General features: G+C 41.8%; 1 long non-coding RNA gene across 2 annotated transcripts; it reads left to right on the top strand.

Annotated features, from left to right (window-relative positions):
• On the top strand, positions 1-19,676 carry LOC148050146 (uncharacterized). 2 transcript variants are annotated; one of them, XR_015701474.1, is made up of 7 exons: positions 1-1,960; positions 3,030-4,388; positions 5,369-5,436; positions 8,955-9,135; positions 12,251-12,396; positions 14,030-14,230; positions 19,285-19,676. It is a non-coding gene; the product is annotated as an uncharacterized LOC148050146 (long non-coding RNA). The 2 variants fall into 2 exon arrangements; XR_015701473.1 differs by lacking the exon at positions 19,285-19,676 and having other exon boundaries at positions 14,030-16,585.
• Positions 19,677-20,149: the final 473 nt, after the last annotated feature.

The raw sequence follows: 20,149 nt of genomic DNA, 5'->3' as shown, positions 1-20,149 counted from the left end.
ACTAAATTACCAACATGTGTGCTTGGACTGTGAAGCCGAAAGCATTGGGTTTAAGAGGTGTGTGTATATGTGTACATATAAATACACACTGTTAATAGGTGGTGAATAATTTTTACTACCTCTTGCCACTAAGGACTGTGAATTCTAATTAGTGAATGTGTTTATCCTCAGAAAGCCCCTGGCTCCTCTAGGCTGCTAGCCTCACACAGTGCTGCTCTGTTGGAATGACCCTCCCCTTCCTTTCTCCCAGCCCTTTGCAATGCCCCACACCTTCAGGTCACCAACTTTGTAGCCAAGGACTGCTTTATCAGTACAGAAATATGCTTCCATTGTACAAACAAAACACTTTTAGTGCTATAGATGCTGCTGTAGAGACAAAGCGGAGCCATGCGCCTGTTTCCTGAAGCCATCCCCACGGCTGAATAAAGCTGCTTGCCTTCACACTGGCAGAGGAAGGAGTCCCAGCATCTCACAGTTACTGGATTGCTGTCACTGTCTTCCTTTCTGTTCTTAAAGAATGACCCATTTTTAATGAGGTTTGCTAGTCATTGTCAACATTCAAAGGTTCATCACTCGATCAAGATATTAAATTATTCCTGTAGATCCTCTTTGGATTGTCAAGCCTATGTACCCGGGGTTACGTTTGGGGTGCTTTCTACTCTCTTTATCTATTGCTCTTGCTACAGTGCTAGAGACAAGACCTGGGAATTTCTGTTGCATGTTCCCAGAAGACAAAGTTAGCAGGGAAAGGAGAAAAATACATTTACTTAGTTCTTAAGATGCAGTTGGAGACTGGTGCTGCTGGACTTGTGTTGGTAGATGTTGTACCTGATTTGTAGGACTGGTGATCAGCAAGGAAAGTTTTTTGCTTTTACTGTTTCAGTCTGCCAGTAATGAAGCGTGAACAGGCATGAAATGTCATAATCTCAGATTTTTACACTCCTTTATTTTACCATAAAATTGATTGCTTTCTCAGATTTGAGAAATTGGACTGTGCTGAACAGATTAGGGTCTGTTAGTATTGGGCAGCCCTGCACATCCTTTAAACAGATAAGCACTCAAAAGGAGTTTGTACTATTGGAAATTCTACCCAGAAAAAAATGACTATTTCCATGAAGAACATTTTTTCATCTCTTCCTGTTCACAGAAAAACAGCCCAAGTAATGTGGGTTTATAGCATATCAGATCCCTGCCAAGGGAAAAGCGTTGCTTAAATTCAGCTTCAACCTGCTCTTTCCACTGGGAAAGGGAGTTCTTACTGAAATGCAAACTTTTGTGGGTGCTTCTGGCTTTTCACAAGAAATGACAGTTCCTGAGAAAAGGCAAAAGCCTTTGAGTTGGGGGTTTGGGTTTTAATGAAGACTCAAATGTTTTGGTGAGAGCTGGAGGAAGCTTTATGTTCTGACCCAGCAGGGCAGAAGTGCAAGGAGTAAACGAGGACTACGCCTCATGAAATACTGCTTTAGAAACTTCCGAAAGATTTGTTTCCCCTGACAATATGTTCTGTTTGCTATCGTGATGAGCTGCTTCCTCAGTCACTGCTTTTATGCATTCAAGGGGAAATTCCAGCTGCTGCTCTTGGTTACTTGCAATACTCTGTGTGTGTGTGTGTGTGTGTGTGTCTGTGTGTGTCTGTGTGTTTGTTTGTTTGTTTGTTTGTTTGTTTGTAACCATGCTTGGTTAAAGACACTTGGTAAAAGATACTTGGAAAAGAACAACAAAAGAAAAAGCACTTTTACTGTCCATTTTAAGAAAAGTTCCTCCATCTGAATGCTGAAATAAAGCTCAGCATAACATACAGCTGAAAGACAACTTCAGTCGCAACCCTTCTGAACCATACGGCTGGCGGTTCTTGACACTCAGACCCCCTGGATGCCCGATTGCTACATCTGCACGCAAGGCTGTGTAATGTGCTCCAAATGCCACAGCCTGCACCAAGCTTAAAGGAAGGTCTGGAAAGGTGAGTAATTGCTCAGAATTACCTGCGGGAAGCTCCGCTGCTTCCCTCTGATTGATGCAAACTATTTGGAAGGTGTTTGCTACACAGGGATGTAGCCGGACTGACAGCGGAGTCGGGGCTTGGGGCCAAACTGTGAACGCCTGAGCTGGTGCAGCGGGAGGGTGCTGTCGGGAGCTGAGCTGGCTCAACCCCAGAAAGGAAAGAGCCCGAAACAGGTTGCACCTCCAGCAGGGCAGTGAGCGTTACAGTACGTCTCCCTGCTGCAGGCTGCAGAAAGCCGGTATTTTATTCACACAAGAAACTAGACTCTAAGTGGCCCATGTATGAGGCTGTGTATGGATTAAATGTCTGCACGAGGCAAATATGATAGTACAAGCTACTCTTTTTTCCCATTACACCACCTTATGCATAATGCATAGCTCATGAATAATTTGCGCAACAAGCTATTCCCAAACTTACGATATTACACAAATTTTTTACTCTGAAAGTAAACAAAGGGGAAGTGTTATCCATCAGAAATAAGAGGGGACAGGCAGGCTCAGCAGCTGCTGGCAGCCACAGGAGCTGGAGAGCTGAAACCGTCTCTTGAGGAAGCAGCTCTCGCGGATGCGTGAGCGACGTCCACTATGGCTCCACTAGCAATACAGGAAGAAAATGAAAGTCTGCCAAATGTTTAAAAATCATTCATTTTATTACAGCATTACTCAGTGCCTGTAACTTCACAAAATACTGTTTGGAAAGCTGATTGTTTAAATGGATGTGGATATAAAATCCAAGAAAATTCTGCCCTTGGAGGCAAGGCCATAGTCCTTAATTTCAGTCAGAAGCAAATAAATAGTAACTATTAATCTTCAGCCTTTTGAGTGCTTTTTGTGCTCTTAAATCTGTGAATGATTGTATAGGGGAAGAAGAGAGGAAAAAGCAACCTGCTTAAGATAAAAATAGGTTCTATGCCTTTTCTCTGTTAATTTTGGCCCAAGACTCCTGCTGAGCCTGAAGTAAACACTGTGATATTGGAAAAAGCTGAATAGTTTCTTTTTACATTCATTATTTTTATTTTTCCTTTTAGCCCTTCTGGATTTTCCTGGGAGCACCTCCTAGTCCCTGCCTATCTGGCCTGTGAGCTAGGGGCTTTCTTTTTTAAAGCTCATTCTTCCAGATTTAAAAGGTTGTGGTTACTTCAGAGACACAAGTCAGACTTTGCCATACGTTGTTCACAGAATGCAGCCAGAACTCCTTAGGCTCAAAAGTTAAGTTTTACAAAGTCTAAAATTAATAAAATTCTTTGGGTGACCTAAATAAAAATAGGAGTTGGAAAGCTCAGTAGCTATGGGGTTTCACGTGGGGGTTAGATGGGCTGTGCTGGCGCAGAAGCAGAAAGTCAGAAGGAACAAACGGGTTTGTTAGCCAAGCCAATAAATTCTACCCAAGCCATCCACATCAAAGGTGTTTGAAAGAAGGAAACAGTCATTGGTTTTTTTAAGTATTATTTCCATCAACTCATTTTTCATAGACTAACATCTGTCCTCTTTGGAGGTTAGGCTTTCGCAGAGGCGTAACTGCCATCTACTGACTGCAGCACCAATGGTCTCATCAGCTCCCTTAAATTACACGCTTCAACGGCTCTTAAGGGAAGGAGGAGCCCGTATGGGAACGCTTGTACGCACACAGCCTCCGGGGAGAAGGACGAGGTTATTCAGCAGATTGTGCCTGTGGTTTACATGGATTTAACTCAGCAGATCTGCAACTGTGTAAAACGAGCCTGAACGGCTGCATTTAGTTTCCCAGCTTTTTCTATGTCTTCCTCAGAATACCAGTCTTTCATGAACTGAATTCCTAGTGATGCTGGAAAAAAAACCAAGGAGGGCGTTGTGGTGCTTCACAAGTTACTGCTGAGCCTTTTGAATAACTGTGAAGAGAAGAGTAGTTGACTTTACAGGGGGACAAGAGGGTCTTTTTTTGAGGCTACCCCATGGAGGAGACTTGCTCGCAAGGTGCCCGTGTGTTGCACCGTGCTCTGCAGCCAGCACAGTCCTCTGTCAGGCCAGAGGGCTCTAATAGGTATTGATGACCCTTACGAGAATCACCTGAGGTCTCCCTGAGCTACATCATAGGAGGGCTGGTCCTAGCCCACCTCAGCCATGCCCCTGCCCGGCCACTGATCCCTGCTGATCCAGACCATGACTGGTGACCCGGCTCCACCTCAGACCTGCCTTGTCCCCAGGGATTGCTGGCTGGGTCCGGCTCTGGTCACCATCACTGGACCTGACCCCAAGCTGCAGTCTGACTTCTCAGCTTCACTTCGGACCTTTCTTTGTCACCACAAATTTTCCTGATGGTCTGGACTCTTAGTCGGACCTGGCTACTGGCCCACAGCCACACTTGGGTGTGCTGAGCCATCCTGACCCTACAAACTGGAGATAATCAGGTATGTTGGTTGGTTTGGTGAACCTACACAAAGTACTTGCTTCTTCCCAAGCATTACAATTTAACTGAGCAACGACTGCTCGCACCACTCCTGCCTTGTGAGAGAAACAACCCACACAAACTCATATTAAAATACCTAAACAGATTCCAGTTATTTTGGTGCCAACTTCCACACGGCACTGTCATATTTCATATTAACTGTCCTACCTCAATTCAGCCCACTATTCTTCCTCCCTTTGATGCCATTGTTTTCATGTTTGCTCTAACTTAAGCAAAATTGGAACGGGACACCCTATAAACTTCCTTAGAGGAGGTTGCTGTGACTGTAGCATGCACAGGAATTATAGGAGAAAAGGTCTGACTGATTAGTGTGGTTTAACAAATGGTGTTGGTTTACAGCCTTTTGACTTACTCCTGAAAAAATCTTTTGAAAATCAAAACAGAACTCAGGGATTTCAATTTAAATCAACCTGAGAAATCATGAATTCAGTCATCACTATTGAAATGTGACTCGTTTGTTTGCCAAAGCATGCAAAAATGTCTGTTCTGTGTGAAACCATAAATTAACCAACGTTAGCTTTGAAAAACTGGCAGGTCTCATCAAGCCTTCCAGATAGCACAAGTAGAGATTCATAGTTATAACGAAACCTGAAAGGAGCAAGTTGAGGCTGCTTTCCATTTTTCCCAACGGACCATTGCTTCACTTGCTCTCAAGCATAATACTTCTCAGCATAATCAAACTTTTTCAAGTTTTCATTTTTAACATTCAATCCACTTTTAAATTTTTCAAGATGTATTTAAAATTAAATTCATTTTTGGTGTTCTGAGCACAGCATGAAGATAGTTCGTATAATAATACCTTTTAATATGATTGCCAACTTTTTTACTTTGAAGGCTTTTACGAAAATTCCAAATCACTAGTTAAAAGTACTAGCATTTACATATATAGATGAACATCTGGCTATAATTTTTATTTTGCAGACTACATTTCAGAACCAAGACATGATGGTAATAACGCTAAGAGACGTATTCCTGGATGGCAGAGTCAGGTTGGTGTATTTCTTCCTAATAAATTTCTAACTGTGTACATATTTACTGAGATCTTCAAAAATATCTATTTTTTAAGGTTTTGAACATCAGTTGTCAGGCTGTATTTTAGAAATACAGTTCTGTACTACGTTTACTCTCAGCCAAAACAGATGCTGTAATTCGAGCTCACAAAACAGCAAATCTTAATCTGTATGAATTTTGGGGGGCATAAACTTAATTTGTCATTATTCCCATCCAGTTAAGGACAAACTTACATATAAGAATGGAATCATAGGCAGGTTCTTTTGTCTTTATTTTTTGGTACCAATGGGGGGGTGTGTGTATAGACATAGTTGAGAAAGCAAATCTGTCTGTCCTCTTCCATTTTACAAAATTTCCACCCATCTGGATGTTTTTATCTTGGAGAAAATGGGAAGAAATATAAACTTTCCCCACTGAGCTTTAAAGACTGCTAGTGAAATAAACAGTCCCACTCACCGGAAAGTTAGCCTAAGTGAATGGGTACTTTTGAAAGGTTATGAACTAAAAAAAAATGCAAAGTCCTAAATTGGATTGCTGGCAGCAGCTCCTCATGTTTCACTTAAGCCAGTTTAGTTAAAACGATTTTCCTTTTTGTTTGCCAGGAAAAAAGAGATGCTTTGTAAGTTCATTACCTGTAATATTTTATAAGTAGGTGGGTACCAAGCTATGCTCTGTTTTCTATGTACTGAACTCTCAGATGAAAGCATCTTTGTCTGAGAAGCTGCCATTTTGCTCCTATTTAGATGCAGAACATCCACCATTGTGCACAGACTCACGGAGATTTCATTTGTACGCTCTCATTAAGCCCTGTGCTTGGGTTTGCAGCCTCAGCGCTGTGCTGCTTAAATATGGGGGAAATGCTTTTCTCTCCCACTTGCTTTTATTCTTTGCTTCTCAACGTTAGGCACAACTGAGATGTTTCTCTCTTAGGTCGTAAATAAGGGCAGACTTAAAGCACAAACATGATGTCTGTGCTTACTGGTCCAGGTTCCCTAATACCTATAGAGACATAGGAGGTGGCGTTAGGTGTGAGCTACCTTTCCTGTTGGCTACGATGGACAAAATGCCCAGTGTTGCTCACCTGCATGGACTAATGTGTCCACACAAATATGTCCACAACACATAAATATTCTGCATCAGGCCCTGCCCCATTTGTCTTCTGCCTGAAGCTGGCTGGCTGCTCAGTGCCATGGTGGACAACATGCACTTTGGGATGCTCTTTCACAAGGATTTATTTCACACAAGAACAAGGGGCTTTCCTGTAGGCAGGTCGAACTCAGACGTTACTAAAGATCTCAAACTTCTCCCGAATCATCGCTAAATCATGGCTCTTCTGAGGAATAAAAGCATTTTAAACTCTGCTCCTGTTTTCCTCAGCCACATCTGATTTAGCTGGGTGCAGCCACATTGAAGGCTTTGCTGTGGGTCCCTGCAGCCCTGTTCCTGGGTGAAACAGAGCGAGATGCACCTCACTGGGTGTGTGCCAAGGAACATTTAGGACGCAAAGGGGCCTTGCTATTTTGGACTAATCTCATTTTAAAGTACAAGAATTGAGAAGACAGAGTCTTATGAGGAATGACGGAGGGTTAAAGAACAACCTCAGTTAAAAGACTGAATAACTTGAGGAAGGCACTTCAAAGTGCTCTCTTGGGCTAAGAAGCAGTTCAGCCTCACCCAGGGTCTGTAAATAAGATTGCTCTCAGGGTTATGCTGCTCATGGAACAGTACAACTAAATGCTTTCTGCAAACCACGGGCTCAGTTTGGATGCTGGTATTCTTATAATTTCCAAAAAGTATAAGTACTGCAAAGATGATGGAAACCCAGCAGCTTGGCTTCTTCCTGGCGCCTGCCCCAATCCCCACGCAAACACAGTAATTGTTGCTGCACAGTACTGTGACTGTAAGGCCAAAACAGCCATAAGTCCTCCCCAGTTTACATAATGGCCTGTTTCTCTGTTTAAAATAAACAAAAATTAAAAGTAATTCTGCTGCTTTAAGGGCTCTTTCTTCAGTTTTAGCACCCTCTAAAATACTCAAATGGACTTCTAAAGCAGATGCATGTAGTGCACTGTGGGTGAGGATTAAGCAAGCCCAGATTAATCATACAAGGAGTAATCAAATGTGGAAACACCCTGCCTTTTCCCCTTGGGGGACTTCAAATGAGCAGCAGTGTTCAGAGCAAGCTTTGTTGTTGGTTAGAGCCACCTCCTAGCTGGTTTCCTAATAGCAGTGCAATAGTTGACGCAATCCTGCCCATTAACCTTTTATTTTATGTTCTGTATAATTTTTATTACAGAAGACAATAGGGAGACCAGTGTGCTCAGCTAATCAGGTTTATTTCTATCCAGCCACGGTGTTGCCATCATGAGTGGAACACACACAGTAAAGAACTGGGATCTTTTGCTTTTTTAGAGAGAAAATACCAAGTGTTTTAGGCAGGCTGTTAGGGGACACAGTGAGCAAGTTTGATTTTAGAAATGGTCACTCCGTGCTGCCTGGAAATTGAAAACATCCCTTCCAGGTATCTGTTTCAGCGTTTGGAAACCGATGGTCACCTGAAAGCTTTGACCCAAGTTTCACACAGAAGGCAAAATGGGTAACAGTAACAAAGTGGAGGTGTGAAAAATGAATTGTCTTTTTCTCCCTGGAGAAGAGATCCATTCTGCTGGAGCTGGATAACACTTCGAAGCTCACAAAGCTCCTTTTCATTAGAGAAATGAAAGCCTCGTCATCCCTAGAGCTCTTAATTAGGCACCTTTTGCCATTCACACAAATCTGTGTCTCTGCTGTCAAGTCCTATTTGTTTTAAAAATTGATTCATTCATTTCAGGTCTTTTGTTGGGCAGCAAAAATGGATAGCCTAAATGAATCCAAACACTTTGTAAATTGTAAGGGTTTTAACATAATCAGTGTGGCCATGCCAAGCTCAGAGAACAAACGTACACCAATGCTTTGGTGCAAAACGCTCACAGAGCAATAACAAAAACCATGTTCAAAGCAGAGTGAGCTACAGAGGAGAGAAAAAAAAACACATACAGGGTATCAGCAGACCTATATGGTACTCTTGCATTTGTGGTGGATATTAATCTGCAGGCATTACTTATCAGTTAGGTAGGAAGGGTCAAAATGAAAGTGCTAGGTTTTAACAATACTTAGGCTGAATGTTTTTTAGTGCAGGTTTTCTGATGAGGAACGGTTTAAATGTTTTATTTAAAGGAGCTGGCATTTCTTTTTCACCACCTCCTGAAAAATAACATCTTTTAGGTATTGAATATAAATTTATACTGAGATCAACCCTGTTTGTAAACCTTCCTTTGAAGCATTTCTCCATTATGATAATATTCAATGTCTGTTTACAAGGATGTTTCTAATTCATGCACGAAACAACTCCTCTTATACAAACATGTAAACGTATATATGAATGCAAGTATTTGCATATAAATGTTTTCTCTGCATTATTTTCTTGTTTTAAAAATCTCAACCAACCTCGAAACAGGAACACAACAATAACCATCACTAGTGGGACCTGCGTGAAGTGTCAGGGCCGCGTGACTGGAGCTCATGAGTGAAGCCAAGCAAAGATGATGTGAGTCTCACCACCCAGGAAGCTGAACCTTCCATGTGTGTGGTTGCTGCTTTCCAGGCTGGGAAGAGTCTCCAGTTATCTGCATTTTCAGGTTTGGCTCATCTTTTCAAGAGTCAGCACTAAATATATGGAAGTTTTTTTTGCAGAATTTTGTGCAAACACTCTAGGTTTTTCCAAAACTTATATTTTAGGTTAAAAGTTACTATAAAGTTGTTCTTTACATGGATAGAGGGCTGGATGGCCCATTATTAATCAGTGTGCTGCATTTTGGACAGGGAAGGGGGATACAGGCAAAGGTAAGTATTTAGCTTATGTAGGCACTGCGTGTTCTGGGGAGAAAGGGTTTTAAATGAAGGCCAATGTGACTAAAGGCAAAGAGTAAAGATCATTGATTGGAAGTCTTACAGGAGTCATTTTCACATTGATTATCTGATTGTCTTTTCAGTATATGCATCTTTCTCTTTAAAAGCTGTATCAGTTTGGGTCATTGCTCACTGTGTTTTGTGGCTGCACAGATGAGCTGTGCTGTGAGAAAGCCTGAAAGCCTTTCCTCGCTTGCACGCAGAGGAATATAGACCATGCGTTAGATGCATGATGTATCCTTGCAAACTCTCATCAGCCAAATTGTACTAACACTGGTGTCTCCGTTGCCAATGTTGAGTTTTATTCATCTTTTTTCTCAGCCTGTTAAAGAAGTTGCCAACAAAAGTATCAGTGCATTAGAAATAGCTTTAGAAATAGCTTAAGAAATTATAAAAATCCTCACCTCTTGTATTTCTCTGCCCGTTTGTTGTTGCTGGTGGTATTACATGAGATTCAACACAAATACCTTTATTTAATTGAATACAGTATGATTTGCTTTTGAGTTCCTTCTTTTTCAAAGATAAGCAAGTCTTACTCTTATTTTATTGATTGAAAGTTGAAATTTCCATAACCACACTGAGAGTCTTGCTGACAAAGCAGTGTAAGCAAATTGTCTTAGAGGTACTCTCTTCCTAGAGGAATGAATCAAAAAGGATTTATCAAAGGGGTTCACACAAGAAGGAGCTTTGCTTTTTCTCACGAGTAGACAGTACTTGCAATGCCCAGCTCAGACTGCTGGTTTGTATACAAGGCGGATCAAATCATGGACATCGCCAATGAGGCCTCTTCAATGGCGGCTGCTCTTCACTGCAGCATTTCATACACGCTTTTTTTGCCCAAGGTTATAAAAGTCCCTGCAGTCTATATTTTGCTTATAAAGGTGAGAGATGGTCCATGCATATACTCTGCATTTGCATGGGATTAGCTGGAATTTGCAGCACAAGCTCCTTTGAATAATGACAGTGAAAGCATTAAACATCAAGGCACACTGGAGCTGTGTAAAACCCAGCACACTCACCCTTAAGGCTCTAACTTATTTAGTTACTGCTGTGTAGAAATATACTTGGGTCTCCACCTGCAAAAATTCAGAGTGAAACTCTACTCAGAAAAGCAGTTTCATCTTGTAGTGTATCAGGGCCAGGCATCTGGTGGTGTCAAAATGAAAATGTGACACATTGTATTTAGCTAGACCTGAGATGAATTTTGAAAATTGCTCAAGCTTGGAAAGTTTTACTTAGTTTGGGAGGAGGATGAGCTGCTGAAATGCTCAGCTTAGCTGTAGCAGCCGCTGCAGATCTCACATGTGTGTTGAGCCGCACAAGATTAAAAAATCTCAGGCCCGAGAGATGAAAGTCATTGGGGGGGAATATGATGAACCCTGCAAAGCCTAAACTGTTTCTCTCTTGTTTGTATCTGAGCATTGGACTGCTCCAGTAAACCACTGAGTAGCTGGCAAAATGGTATGAATATCTGCAGCTATTTGCTTTGCCAGCCAGGTTTATTTAACCACTAACAGAATCACTCTGTTAAAGGTGCCGAGTCTGGCCAGGGCTTCAGTTTCTAAACTTTAATCAAATTTTGAGTATTCAGCTCAAAGCCGTGTTTCAGACCTTAGTAAATCACAATTTGGACCTGTGTTTTTACCCCTCCATCTGAAATTGGGACATTCAGGTTGACCCTGCTGGGAGCTTCCCTCTCCATGGTGCGAGGACACATGAGAAGGGTCTGAATTCCGGTTTTCCATTTTCCCTTGTTTGGCTCTGACTCAAGACACGCCCTCAAAATCCAGAGCTGTCAGGCTTTGTCCCGTTCATCTAAGCTTTAGACAAACAGCACAGCACCTTAGCCCCTGAAAGCAGTGCAGCCATACACAACCTCTTTACCCATCGTCACCTCCTCCAGCCTCCCAGCAGGTTTGGGACAATGACACTGTGGCCAGCTGGTGTCATACACACACAACAGTGCAGTTTGTCGTGCTCAGCTGCCCTGCGCCCACAGCTGTACGGAGGCTCCCATCCTCCTGATTCCCACCTGTGTGCAGGCAGTTATATAGCTCCGATATTTGCAAACAGCTGTGTTACAGCTGGTGTAACTGCTCCCTTGAGGATCCATCATGTTGTGGAGCCCTCCAAAGCTGTGAAGCTACAGCGGTGTCTCCTCAGTGTGCCAGAGCATCCTTACAGCCTTTTTTTTTTCCCAATGTTTATCGTATCACCATGATTATAGTTAGAAGGTTGGGGGTCTTGGGCACCACAGAGGCGCTGCGGACACCGCACAGCACAGCTCTGGGAGCAGACCCTGTGGGTCAGCCAGGCATTGAACCACGCTAAACAGCTAATTCTTGACAGGAGAGTACTGCCACTCACGTGCCTCTGTGGAGCCGATATATCTACATGTTACTTTGCTGTGACAAATAGAGGAGGCGTTTACATGCCTCTGTTTACATCTTCCCAGTTCACTTGGCTCCAGTAATTATTGACAGGTCTAATTACCACCCGATGGCTGTATTTTAGCGTGGGACAATATCAGACCCCAAAAGCTTCTGTAAGTGTGTGGCTTTTACCTGGAACCTTAGCAAGGCAGAGAACATGTCACTGGTAATATCTCACAGAAATAGCGATTTGTGAGAACAGTCAGAGCTTTGCTGACAGATATCGGATATTTTGTTGACATTCTAAAACCGGCTACAAATAAGACTGGTAACTTTGAATTAAACAAATTGGAGCAGGAAGGAAAATGTCTTAGGGAAGGGAAAACAAATGCTTCCTTTACATAACAATAAAACTTTACAGAAAGAAAAGCAACCTGACAGTATCAAATATCTTTTAATATTGTCTGCTCAGGACAGCATAATAATGCAAGACCAAGTAATCCCAGGAGAATGCTGTTGCACAAACATGCAAACCTCCTACAGCACTTCAGTTAAACTGAAAATCTGACGGAATTCTCAGTCCAGGCTATGACGTGGGATCTGGAAACAATACTTCGGGTATATCTGTTCAATGCCTTCTTCATTAATCATTGATGTGAATTAATTTGTTTTCAGTAGTACTAACAATCCTACAACGGCTCTGGCAGCCCCTTCATGTTAGTAACTAACTGCACAGACTCAAGACAGTCCCAGGCCGAAGATGTCAAAAGAAAGAATGGTGGAAGGTGCTGTATGGCCAGGGGAGGGTGTACAGACAAACCACTGCACCCTCTCTGCTTTGTTGTCCTCTGTCGCATGGGCTGAATTGTGTAGGACACCATGGGAATCCCTCCTCTCCTTCAGGCAAGTAAAGGTGAAATGCTAAGAGAAGGAATTTTTCTGCTTCTTTCAATTTGCTAACAGTAAAATAAAAAAGCAGCAAGTGCATATCTGGGGTAGCACTTCCAGGGATAATCCATTCTGTCGTGTTTGTGTAGGCTGCAACCAGCTTGGTATGTAAAGTCAAACGCTGTTGAATAAAGGCATCAGCAGTGCCCTCAGCTCAAGCCCAACACGTGTGAGAAGGGAGCTGACAGCTTGTCCATGGAAAACTCTTCATCTTAGACCAGAACAAGTTCTGTAACTGCAGGCAGCGATGGACAGGAGTCCTTAGATATTTGGTCTCTTGGCTGATAAACAACTGTTTTTCTCATATTTTTCAGTGGCTGCTGCCTTAAGCTTTTGGGAGTCCTAAGTGTTTAGGCTGAGGACATAATGTGATAGAAGACTCAAAGGATGCATTAGTCACCATATTCTTTGCTAAGTGAGTCAAATAAGAGACTACGTAAGAACCATAGTCAGAGGAGGGAAGTTATTGTCAGTCCTGGGTACTGAAACTGGGTGGGTTTACACTTTTTAAAGTTTCATACATTACAGCCTTCTGAAAGATTCATTGATTCAGGGGTCCTAAAACAACAGACAAACAGCCCAGTGTTAAAGGGCAGCCTTGGTGAGGGACAGGTACAGTCTGAGATGCTGCAGCTGTGGGAATGTGGCCACAGGATGTTGATTTGGGGGGGGGGGAGTCCTGAAATGATTTGGACCCACTACCGTCTCCATTACTGCTTTAAAACATATTCTCTGAGAATGCCTGTGTTTGGAAGAAGCAATTCTGTGCTCTAAGAGAGCTGAATTTCCCTGGCAAACTCCATCACTGGCTCTAAGAGAGAAGTTGCTGAACTTGCACGTGTAGGGAAAGACAGTGAATTACAGAGGTTTGCAGCCTCACGTGGAGAGAAAATTGCAGGATTCATAAAGCAATAGCTGGAGGAAGTGTGTACAGATGCTTCAGAGACCTCTTGTGCAAACAGGCAACACCTTAACTCATAGACTTAGAAGCAGAATTAACTTTGTCCTTCAGCACTGGTTCGCTTAACTACTTCACTGCCATCACAAATGCTACTGAAACATCCTCTGGGATGAATTTTGTATAGAATTGAGCCATGATATCTAGTACCTTCCCCCAGACTAATCATCTCTTTCAGCAACTCTCACTGGATTTAGTGGCTGGGCCCTGTGACTGTGTTCATCTTTTAACTTCCAGTATCTGACAATTTATTGTTTTCTTAATATTGCACCCTAGACGTATAGGGTAGTACCTAACAGCCCTGACTGTACACACTTGATTTTACCCCTTTGTTTTTCAATTTAGAAACAGCTGACTCCAGATGGGATTTATTACAGCATGAAATACCTGATTCAGCAGGTGTAGCATCACATGGTGCCTTCCTCAATAGCTGATGTTTCCTGAATTCATTTTGAAGTTTATAAAAGGCGCTAAGCAGATTAGGAGACGTGATCGACCACAGGCTTATCCCTCCTAAAGCATCACAGCACTGCTCAGTATCAAAATGTGAGTCAGAATTTGTGATCACCATCACATCAAATATCAATATGGTCAGTTTTACAAACCATGAAGCTTCAGGTTCACTCAGGGAGCTTATAACATGTTCGCTTTTCATTTAGTTCATGCAGAATTCATTATATTTCATATGAGAATTTGATTTTATACTAGTTAAATAAATATGTTTGCCTCTATAGATGATAACTCCTATATCTTTTTCTCAAAGTTCCTTTTTGTATTAGCGATGTTCACATATCTACCACAGCCTTGCCAAACTATCACAATCTTATTTCCCTGTCACCTAGGTGGTGTTGGCTATTAATATATGAATGGATACTTTCTTTATTCTTTTATTTTTGTAATCATCTGATCATTTGTCCTGGAGGCGAAGGCATGCCCTTGTGCTTCCCTTGCAGAAAATGAACTTCATTAAGCATGCACTGTGTATACCTACTGAAGCCCCTGGAACAGACCACCCTTATGAGGCAACCTCTCATCAAGAAAGTGCTGTCAGCAGGATCTCTAGATCAGATTAGAAAACCTCGATGCAGTAGGACATTTAAATAACCAGCTCTGTTGGTCCCTTAGGATGTGCCTGTCTGTGAAAACTTTCCAAATGGCACAGTCCTTTGAAAGCATTTCTCTGCCTTGCACGGAAAGCTGCTCTAACTAGGACTATGTCATAAAATGTCCCATGTGAGCTTGGCAAAGGGGGTTTTGAGGAGAATCATTTCTAAACTGCTGGTTTTTGAAGTTTGCTTAAAGACCTACTCGAGTTGCATTGCCTCAGTACACTCCTGGAGCTACCGCACTGCAGATGCAAGGAATGACTGGATGAAGCCCCCAAGGCTGCTGATCACCCCCGATCCATACCCTGAGTGGAAGCTGGGCTTGTTCACAAGGGTTTCTCATGCCATACCTCAGCCATCCAGGATCCTGGGGCTGCCTCCGCTGTGGTTCTTTCTCCAACTCACCCACCACCTCCTGCAAGTCCTGCATCAGTCTGGCCTCACACAAAGAGCTGCCCTGAAGTAGCTCTTCTGTATGTACAGGGCCTTCTAACAGAGTACCAGGCTTCTTCCAAGGAGAACAACAGATGATGAGAGCACACAAAATAGAGGCTGCTACAAGCAAGTATCTGAAGAACAGGATGAGGAGGTAGAAGAAATGAGTCAAATGTGCAGCAGGCTGAGTACGCACTTCGCTTTTGTTAGTAAGAAAAATTGTGGCACTCTGAATGCATCTTCTAACTTTCTGGAGCCAGTGAACATGCTTTCGATTCGTCCAAACTAAATGAAGGAGCTGGGCGAGCTGGGCTAGGTGGTCATTCGTAGAAGGAAGAGGCAGTCGTGTTCAAGCTCTTCCCGTGACCCGAGTTCCTGGTTGACAAAGCAAAACAGTTTCTTAGCTGAAAAGTAAATGTCAAAAGATACTAGAATTCAATTATTTCTTATTTCCACCTATCAAAGAGAATGAAGTGAGAGGGATTAAGTGGATAAATGTATCAAGTAAACCAGCAGTGAAAACAATATACTCCCTTTCTACAACTGTAAACAATTACTACCGTGTGATTTGGAAACTGTCAATTAGCCCTAACCACAGTGAATCAGAGCTTCTTTCTGGTGTAATGAAAATAGAGCATCTTACCATCACATCAGTATAGATCGCATTAACCTTAATGACTCCTGTAAGGCTAAACCTTGCCTTGGCAGGCAGACTGAACGCTGTGCGTTGTAAGCTTTGACTTCAAGTTATCTTTGTAAAACTTCCATTGGTTCTACTCTAATTTAAACTAGAAATACAGAAATTGTCAGGTTTGAACAGACCTCTGGTGCAACTAATTTGATTTTTTGTTGCTAAGTGTAACCAGTGATGGATGGACTCAGGGAAAAAAAGAATAATTCTTTCCCTGTCCCCTCCTCCTCTCTCTTTCCCCTTGTATCCTTCCCCTAATTTGTTTAATTAAGTGTGATGCAATGCCATGGAGGAACAGATTTCTCTACCCCCAGTTGATGACAAGTTTATGTACTGAAATGGAAATATTAACAGCTCTTGTATCTTCAAACTCCCTAGTATTACTAGAGATATTACTCTTGCTAGTGTAAATGTCAAATCCCAGTTTGGAAATAATTCTTCTGTAACTCCTGTATTAAATAGATTATTCTAAGAAGTTTCCAAATTCATTACCAGGAGCCTTCTTTTTTTTATTGTTGAATGCTTCCTTTCAGTGGGAGAAAATGTAAATAGGACCATGTTGCTCCATGAGAACCACCATCTGCCACATCTCCTCTTCCATTATTAATCCCTGGCTAAAGTTTATTTGGTGAATTCGATAGGAGTTCCTCTTAGACTTATCCCAGTGTAACAAAATCTAACCCTCTTTCCTTCAGTTGCATGGAATCTGTCTCTTCATGTTGCACTTAGATAAAATTGCCAGCTCTTCATGGGAAGAAAGATATAAGTTGATCTCTCAGCTAGAATAATTTCTCCTTGGTCTAAAGGTTGGTATAGCTTTATTGATTAGCTTCTTCAAAATATCTGTTGACTTAAGTTCCCAACCTATGACATATTAAAGTGATTTTGCTATGGGCAGTTGCTCTGCACTTTAAAATTGAGCCCATTGGGGTTTTAAACTCAGGATTTGAACATGAAGGTGCCAGAAGATAATTACTTTTTGTATAAAAATATGATACGGTTTCAATTTCTGAGATATATTAGTTTTACTTAGCTCATACCACATCATGCTTTGTTTTAACTGAATCTCTACCACACTTCAGAACAGTTCAGCTATTAACACAGCAAAGCCACTGTTCTTGCCAACCTTATTGCTGCACAGATTTTTTTCCAAAGTTCTGTTGCTGGTGTTCAGAGAATATATATTATCAGCTTATTTGTCCTGCCCATTAGCAAAAAAAAACCCTGCTTATGAATTAGGAAAAAAGCTCAGAAATATTTTATTCCTGGTGACTACAAGTACCACAACCTGCTACAGTGCAGATTAGAAGGTTGCAGCTATACTTGAATGAAAGAGGGAAATGTTTGAGTAGTAGCTCCACTGCAGGCAATGTACTACAATATTTTTTAAAATTCAAGTTTACCTACTTGTCCCATCTTTATTCCTTGCATTGGTATGTGCAAAAGTTTCTCATTCAAGTGGGAAACTAAAAGATAAGTGAGTAAGAATGAAGCAGTCAGGAGGTTAACTTGATAATTCCCAGACCAAACAGGGAAAGTGTTTAAAAGTTGAGCATCTTTAGTATCAGGATAGAGGAGAGAAAAACATCGCAATGACCACATTTGGGGGAACCTGTGCAAGATTTTATGGACTTTCAGAGTGTGCAGTAACTGCAGGGCTGAGTGAATCTGAAAAACAAGCAGATTTAGGGAAAACAGATAAAAGACTAATGGCCCAAATTGTTGCTAAAGCTTCCCTCACTGAGAACTATTAAAAAAATAATTATAATAAATCAGGAGGTAAGGGCAGAGGTAAGGACAGAAGATTTCACTAACTATAGAACCTTTTATTTGAAACTCAACCTGTATTTACAGCACAGATGTGTGTGTGTGCACACAGGATTGTGCGGTCTAGTGTTTCCAAATCTAGTTCTTAAAGAGTGCCAGAATGCGTTTCTCTGCAGAAATCTCCTTTGCAGCTTTGTTTGCTGTCAGGAGTCCCTGCCCTCCAGATCAAGTGTAGTGAGCACTTCTGAGCTGGTGTCTCTTTCATAATGCAGCAGCCAGTCCCATAAACTTGTTTTGCTTAATTGCTACAGAGGCGAGGATTCAGAAATTTGGATGTAGCATTAAATGCATATGGATGATTTTGTACAGTAAAGAAGCTGCTTGGGTTTTGCATATAGATGAGGGTGTGGTGAGCAGTGATGTCCTATGTAGTCTGGAGAAAAAGAGATAGGAGAGGCTAATGGATAAAAAATTTATATTAATCTCATTTATCACAGAGCCACTGCAGCATTAATACTGCTCAGACATGGTGTTAATAGCAGGGTTTTGCAGTTCTCAAGTTTGGACCATATATTTGTTTCCAATCTCCCATATTGTTTCAGTCTTGTTCCTCTTCCCTTCCTACAGTAAATCAAATAGGACATATCTAAACTTCTAAAGGTTTCCAGATGTTTCTTTTATTAGATTATTGGGAGGCAATAGCTTTCAAAGGGCAGAAGAGTTTTGGCTATCTGGTGAATTTAATCAAAACAGATGCGAGTGAAATTGCAGGGCTCGTATGAGGACAGGCCGACATCAGCTGCGCACTGGGAAGCAGGAGGAGAACAGCACATCAGAACTGTATCAGGATTCCTCTTTGCAGGGACTGTCTTGGGCTCGGACATGTGCACTACTTAAATGAGGCCAAAACACCGTGACAGGGAAGCTGTGATATGCATCTGACTGAAAGATGCTGCCAAGAGATTTTTTTTTGGCAGGCTAAAGAACGTGGACATTGGGAAGAAATAAAGTATAAGTTGAAAGCAAGAAATAAAAAAGTAAATAAGAAATAAAGTATAAGTGGCTTTTTTTTTCATGTTACTTCTCTGCAGAGACAGGTTTTCTTCTGAGAGAATGCAAGAAGACCGTAACACTTATGCTGTATGTTGCCTCCTTGGAAGTGTTTTAAAGGGAAAGCTCAGAGTCTGTCAGAGCCTGAGATTCTTCCGAGTTTAAGAAAAGCAGCAAGGGTTGGACTGGAAGCAGAGGGGCTCCAGGTTTGCTCCCAGCAAGTGCTTCCCAGCTGTTCCGTTGTACCCTCATGACAAGGGGTATTACTGCGATTACTGAGACTGTCCTACCTAAGAAAGTCCTGCCTAATCCTGGTTATAACTTGAAATATGAAGGAAATGCCAAGAAGTCTGCTCATTGCAGTGCTTTAAAGGACTGGTCACCTTGGTGGGTGCAAACACTGAATGCCGCAAAGATTGTGTGACAATATTGGTGGAAGCTTTAAAGTCAGGGACTGTGGAAGGAAACACGAGGCTATGTTATAGTGTGTCTGGACTAGCTCCTGCATAATACGTATAACAAGTGACTGTATCTTTTAATTGTACTTGCAGGTCTGTTGCCTTTACATAACTTAAACGAAGAAGAAATTTCTGGAAAAGGGAAGGAAAGCCAAACCAAATGCATTTCTACATAAAGCAGAAAGAACTTTTGTGCCAGGGATTTGTGTGGTCTCAGACCAGTGCAAATAAAGTTGCTGTGGTGTTTGTGTCTCATATGATGTCTGCACCTTGGTTATGTCAGATGAAGACCCTAATAGTTCCCAGCTCAGGTGGATTAGAGGAATAGTGTCATGGGTTTACTGGGTTTCTGTTTGTTTATTTCTTTCACAACTTTTACACTGGCCTCTGTGTTTCAGACTGTGGGACAGGAAGAGTTTACTAGTTCGTTAGCTGTTTAGATAATCGTAGATTAAGCCAGCTAACTGTGGAGTTCGGTTAGTACAGCCTTATTGTGTATCTTGTGTGCATCACTGGGATTCCTTCTTGCTTTGTCCTCCTGGTAAGACGTGTCTCATTGCTCTTAAATTTCACTGTTGCCAAAACCAAGTGCATGATGGCTGAACTGCCACATGGACAAGAAAAAAACCCTATTGCTTAAAGAGATCTCTTTTTTTCTAATGTACTTCCAGACCTGTTTGCATCTTCCATTTACTGTTTAGTGAAGGAATCTAAATAAAGACTTAAAATACAAGCACTTCACACTCTCCCAACTCCATTTCTCTGTCCAAAACTCAATGTTTCTCCTGCTCAAAATCCCATTTTTAAGCTGATAAACAGTCTGCATTAAGTAGCCTTTCTGTGTGGCAAATTTCTGAGGCCACTAGAAAGCCAAGAAGGACAGAAACAGCTGTATTCAGTAACTCAAAAACTCTTAATTCTGAATAAATGAGGTGGGGCTTACAAAGATCGAAGTCTT

Source organism: Nipponia nippon, unplaced genomic scaffold (assembly GCF_047370975.1).
Source record: "Nipponia nippon isolate SJK-2023a ecotype South Korea unplaced genomic scaffold, ASM4737097v1 scaffold_9, whole genome shotgun sequence".
In the NCBI taxonomy this organism is placed as follows: domain Eukaryota; kingdom Metazoa; phylum Chordata; class Aves; order Pelecaniformes; family Threskiornithidae; genus Nipponia; species Nipponia nippon.
The sequence above is the reverse complement of the archived record's forward strand: the minus strand, read 5'-3'. Positions and strand labels throughout refer to the sequence as shown.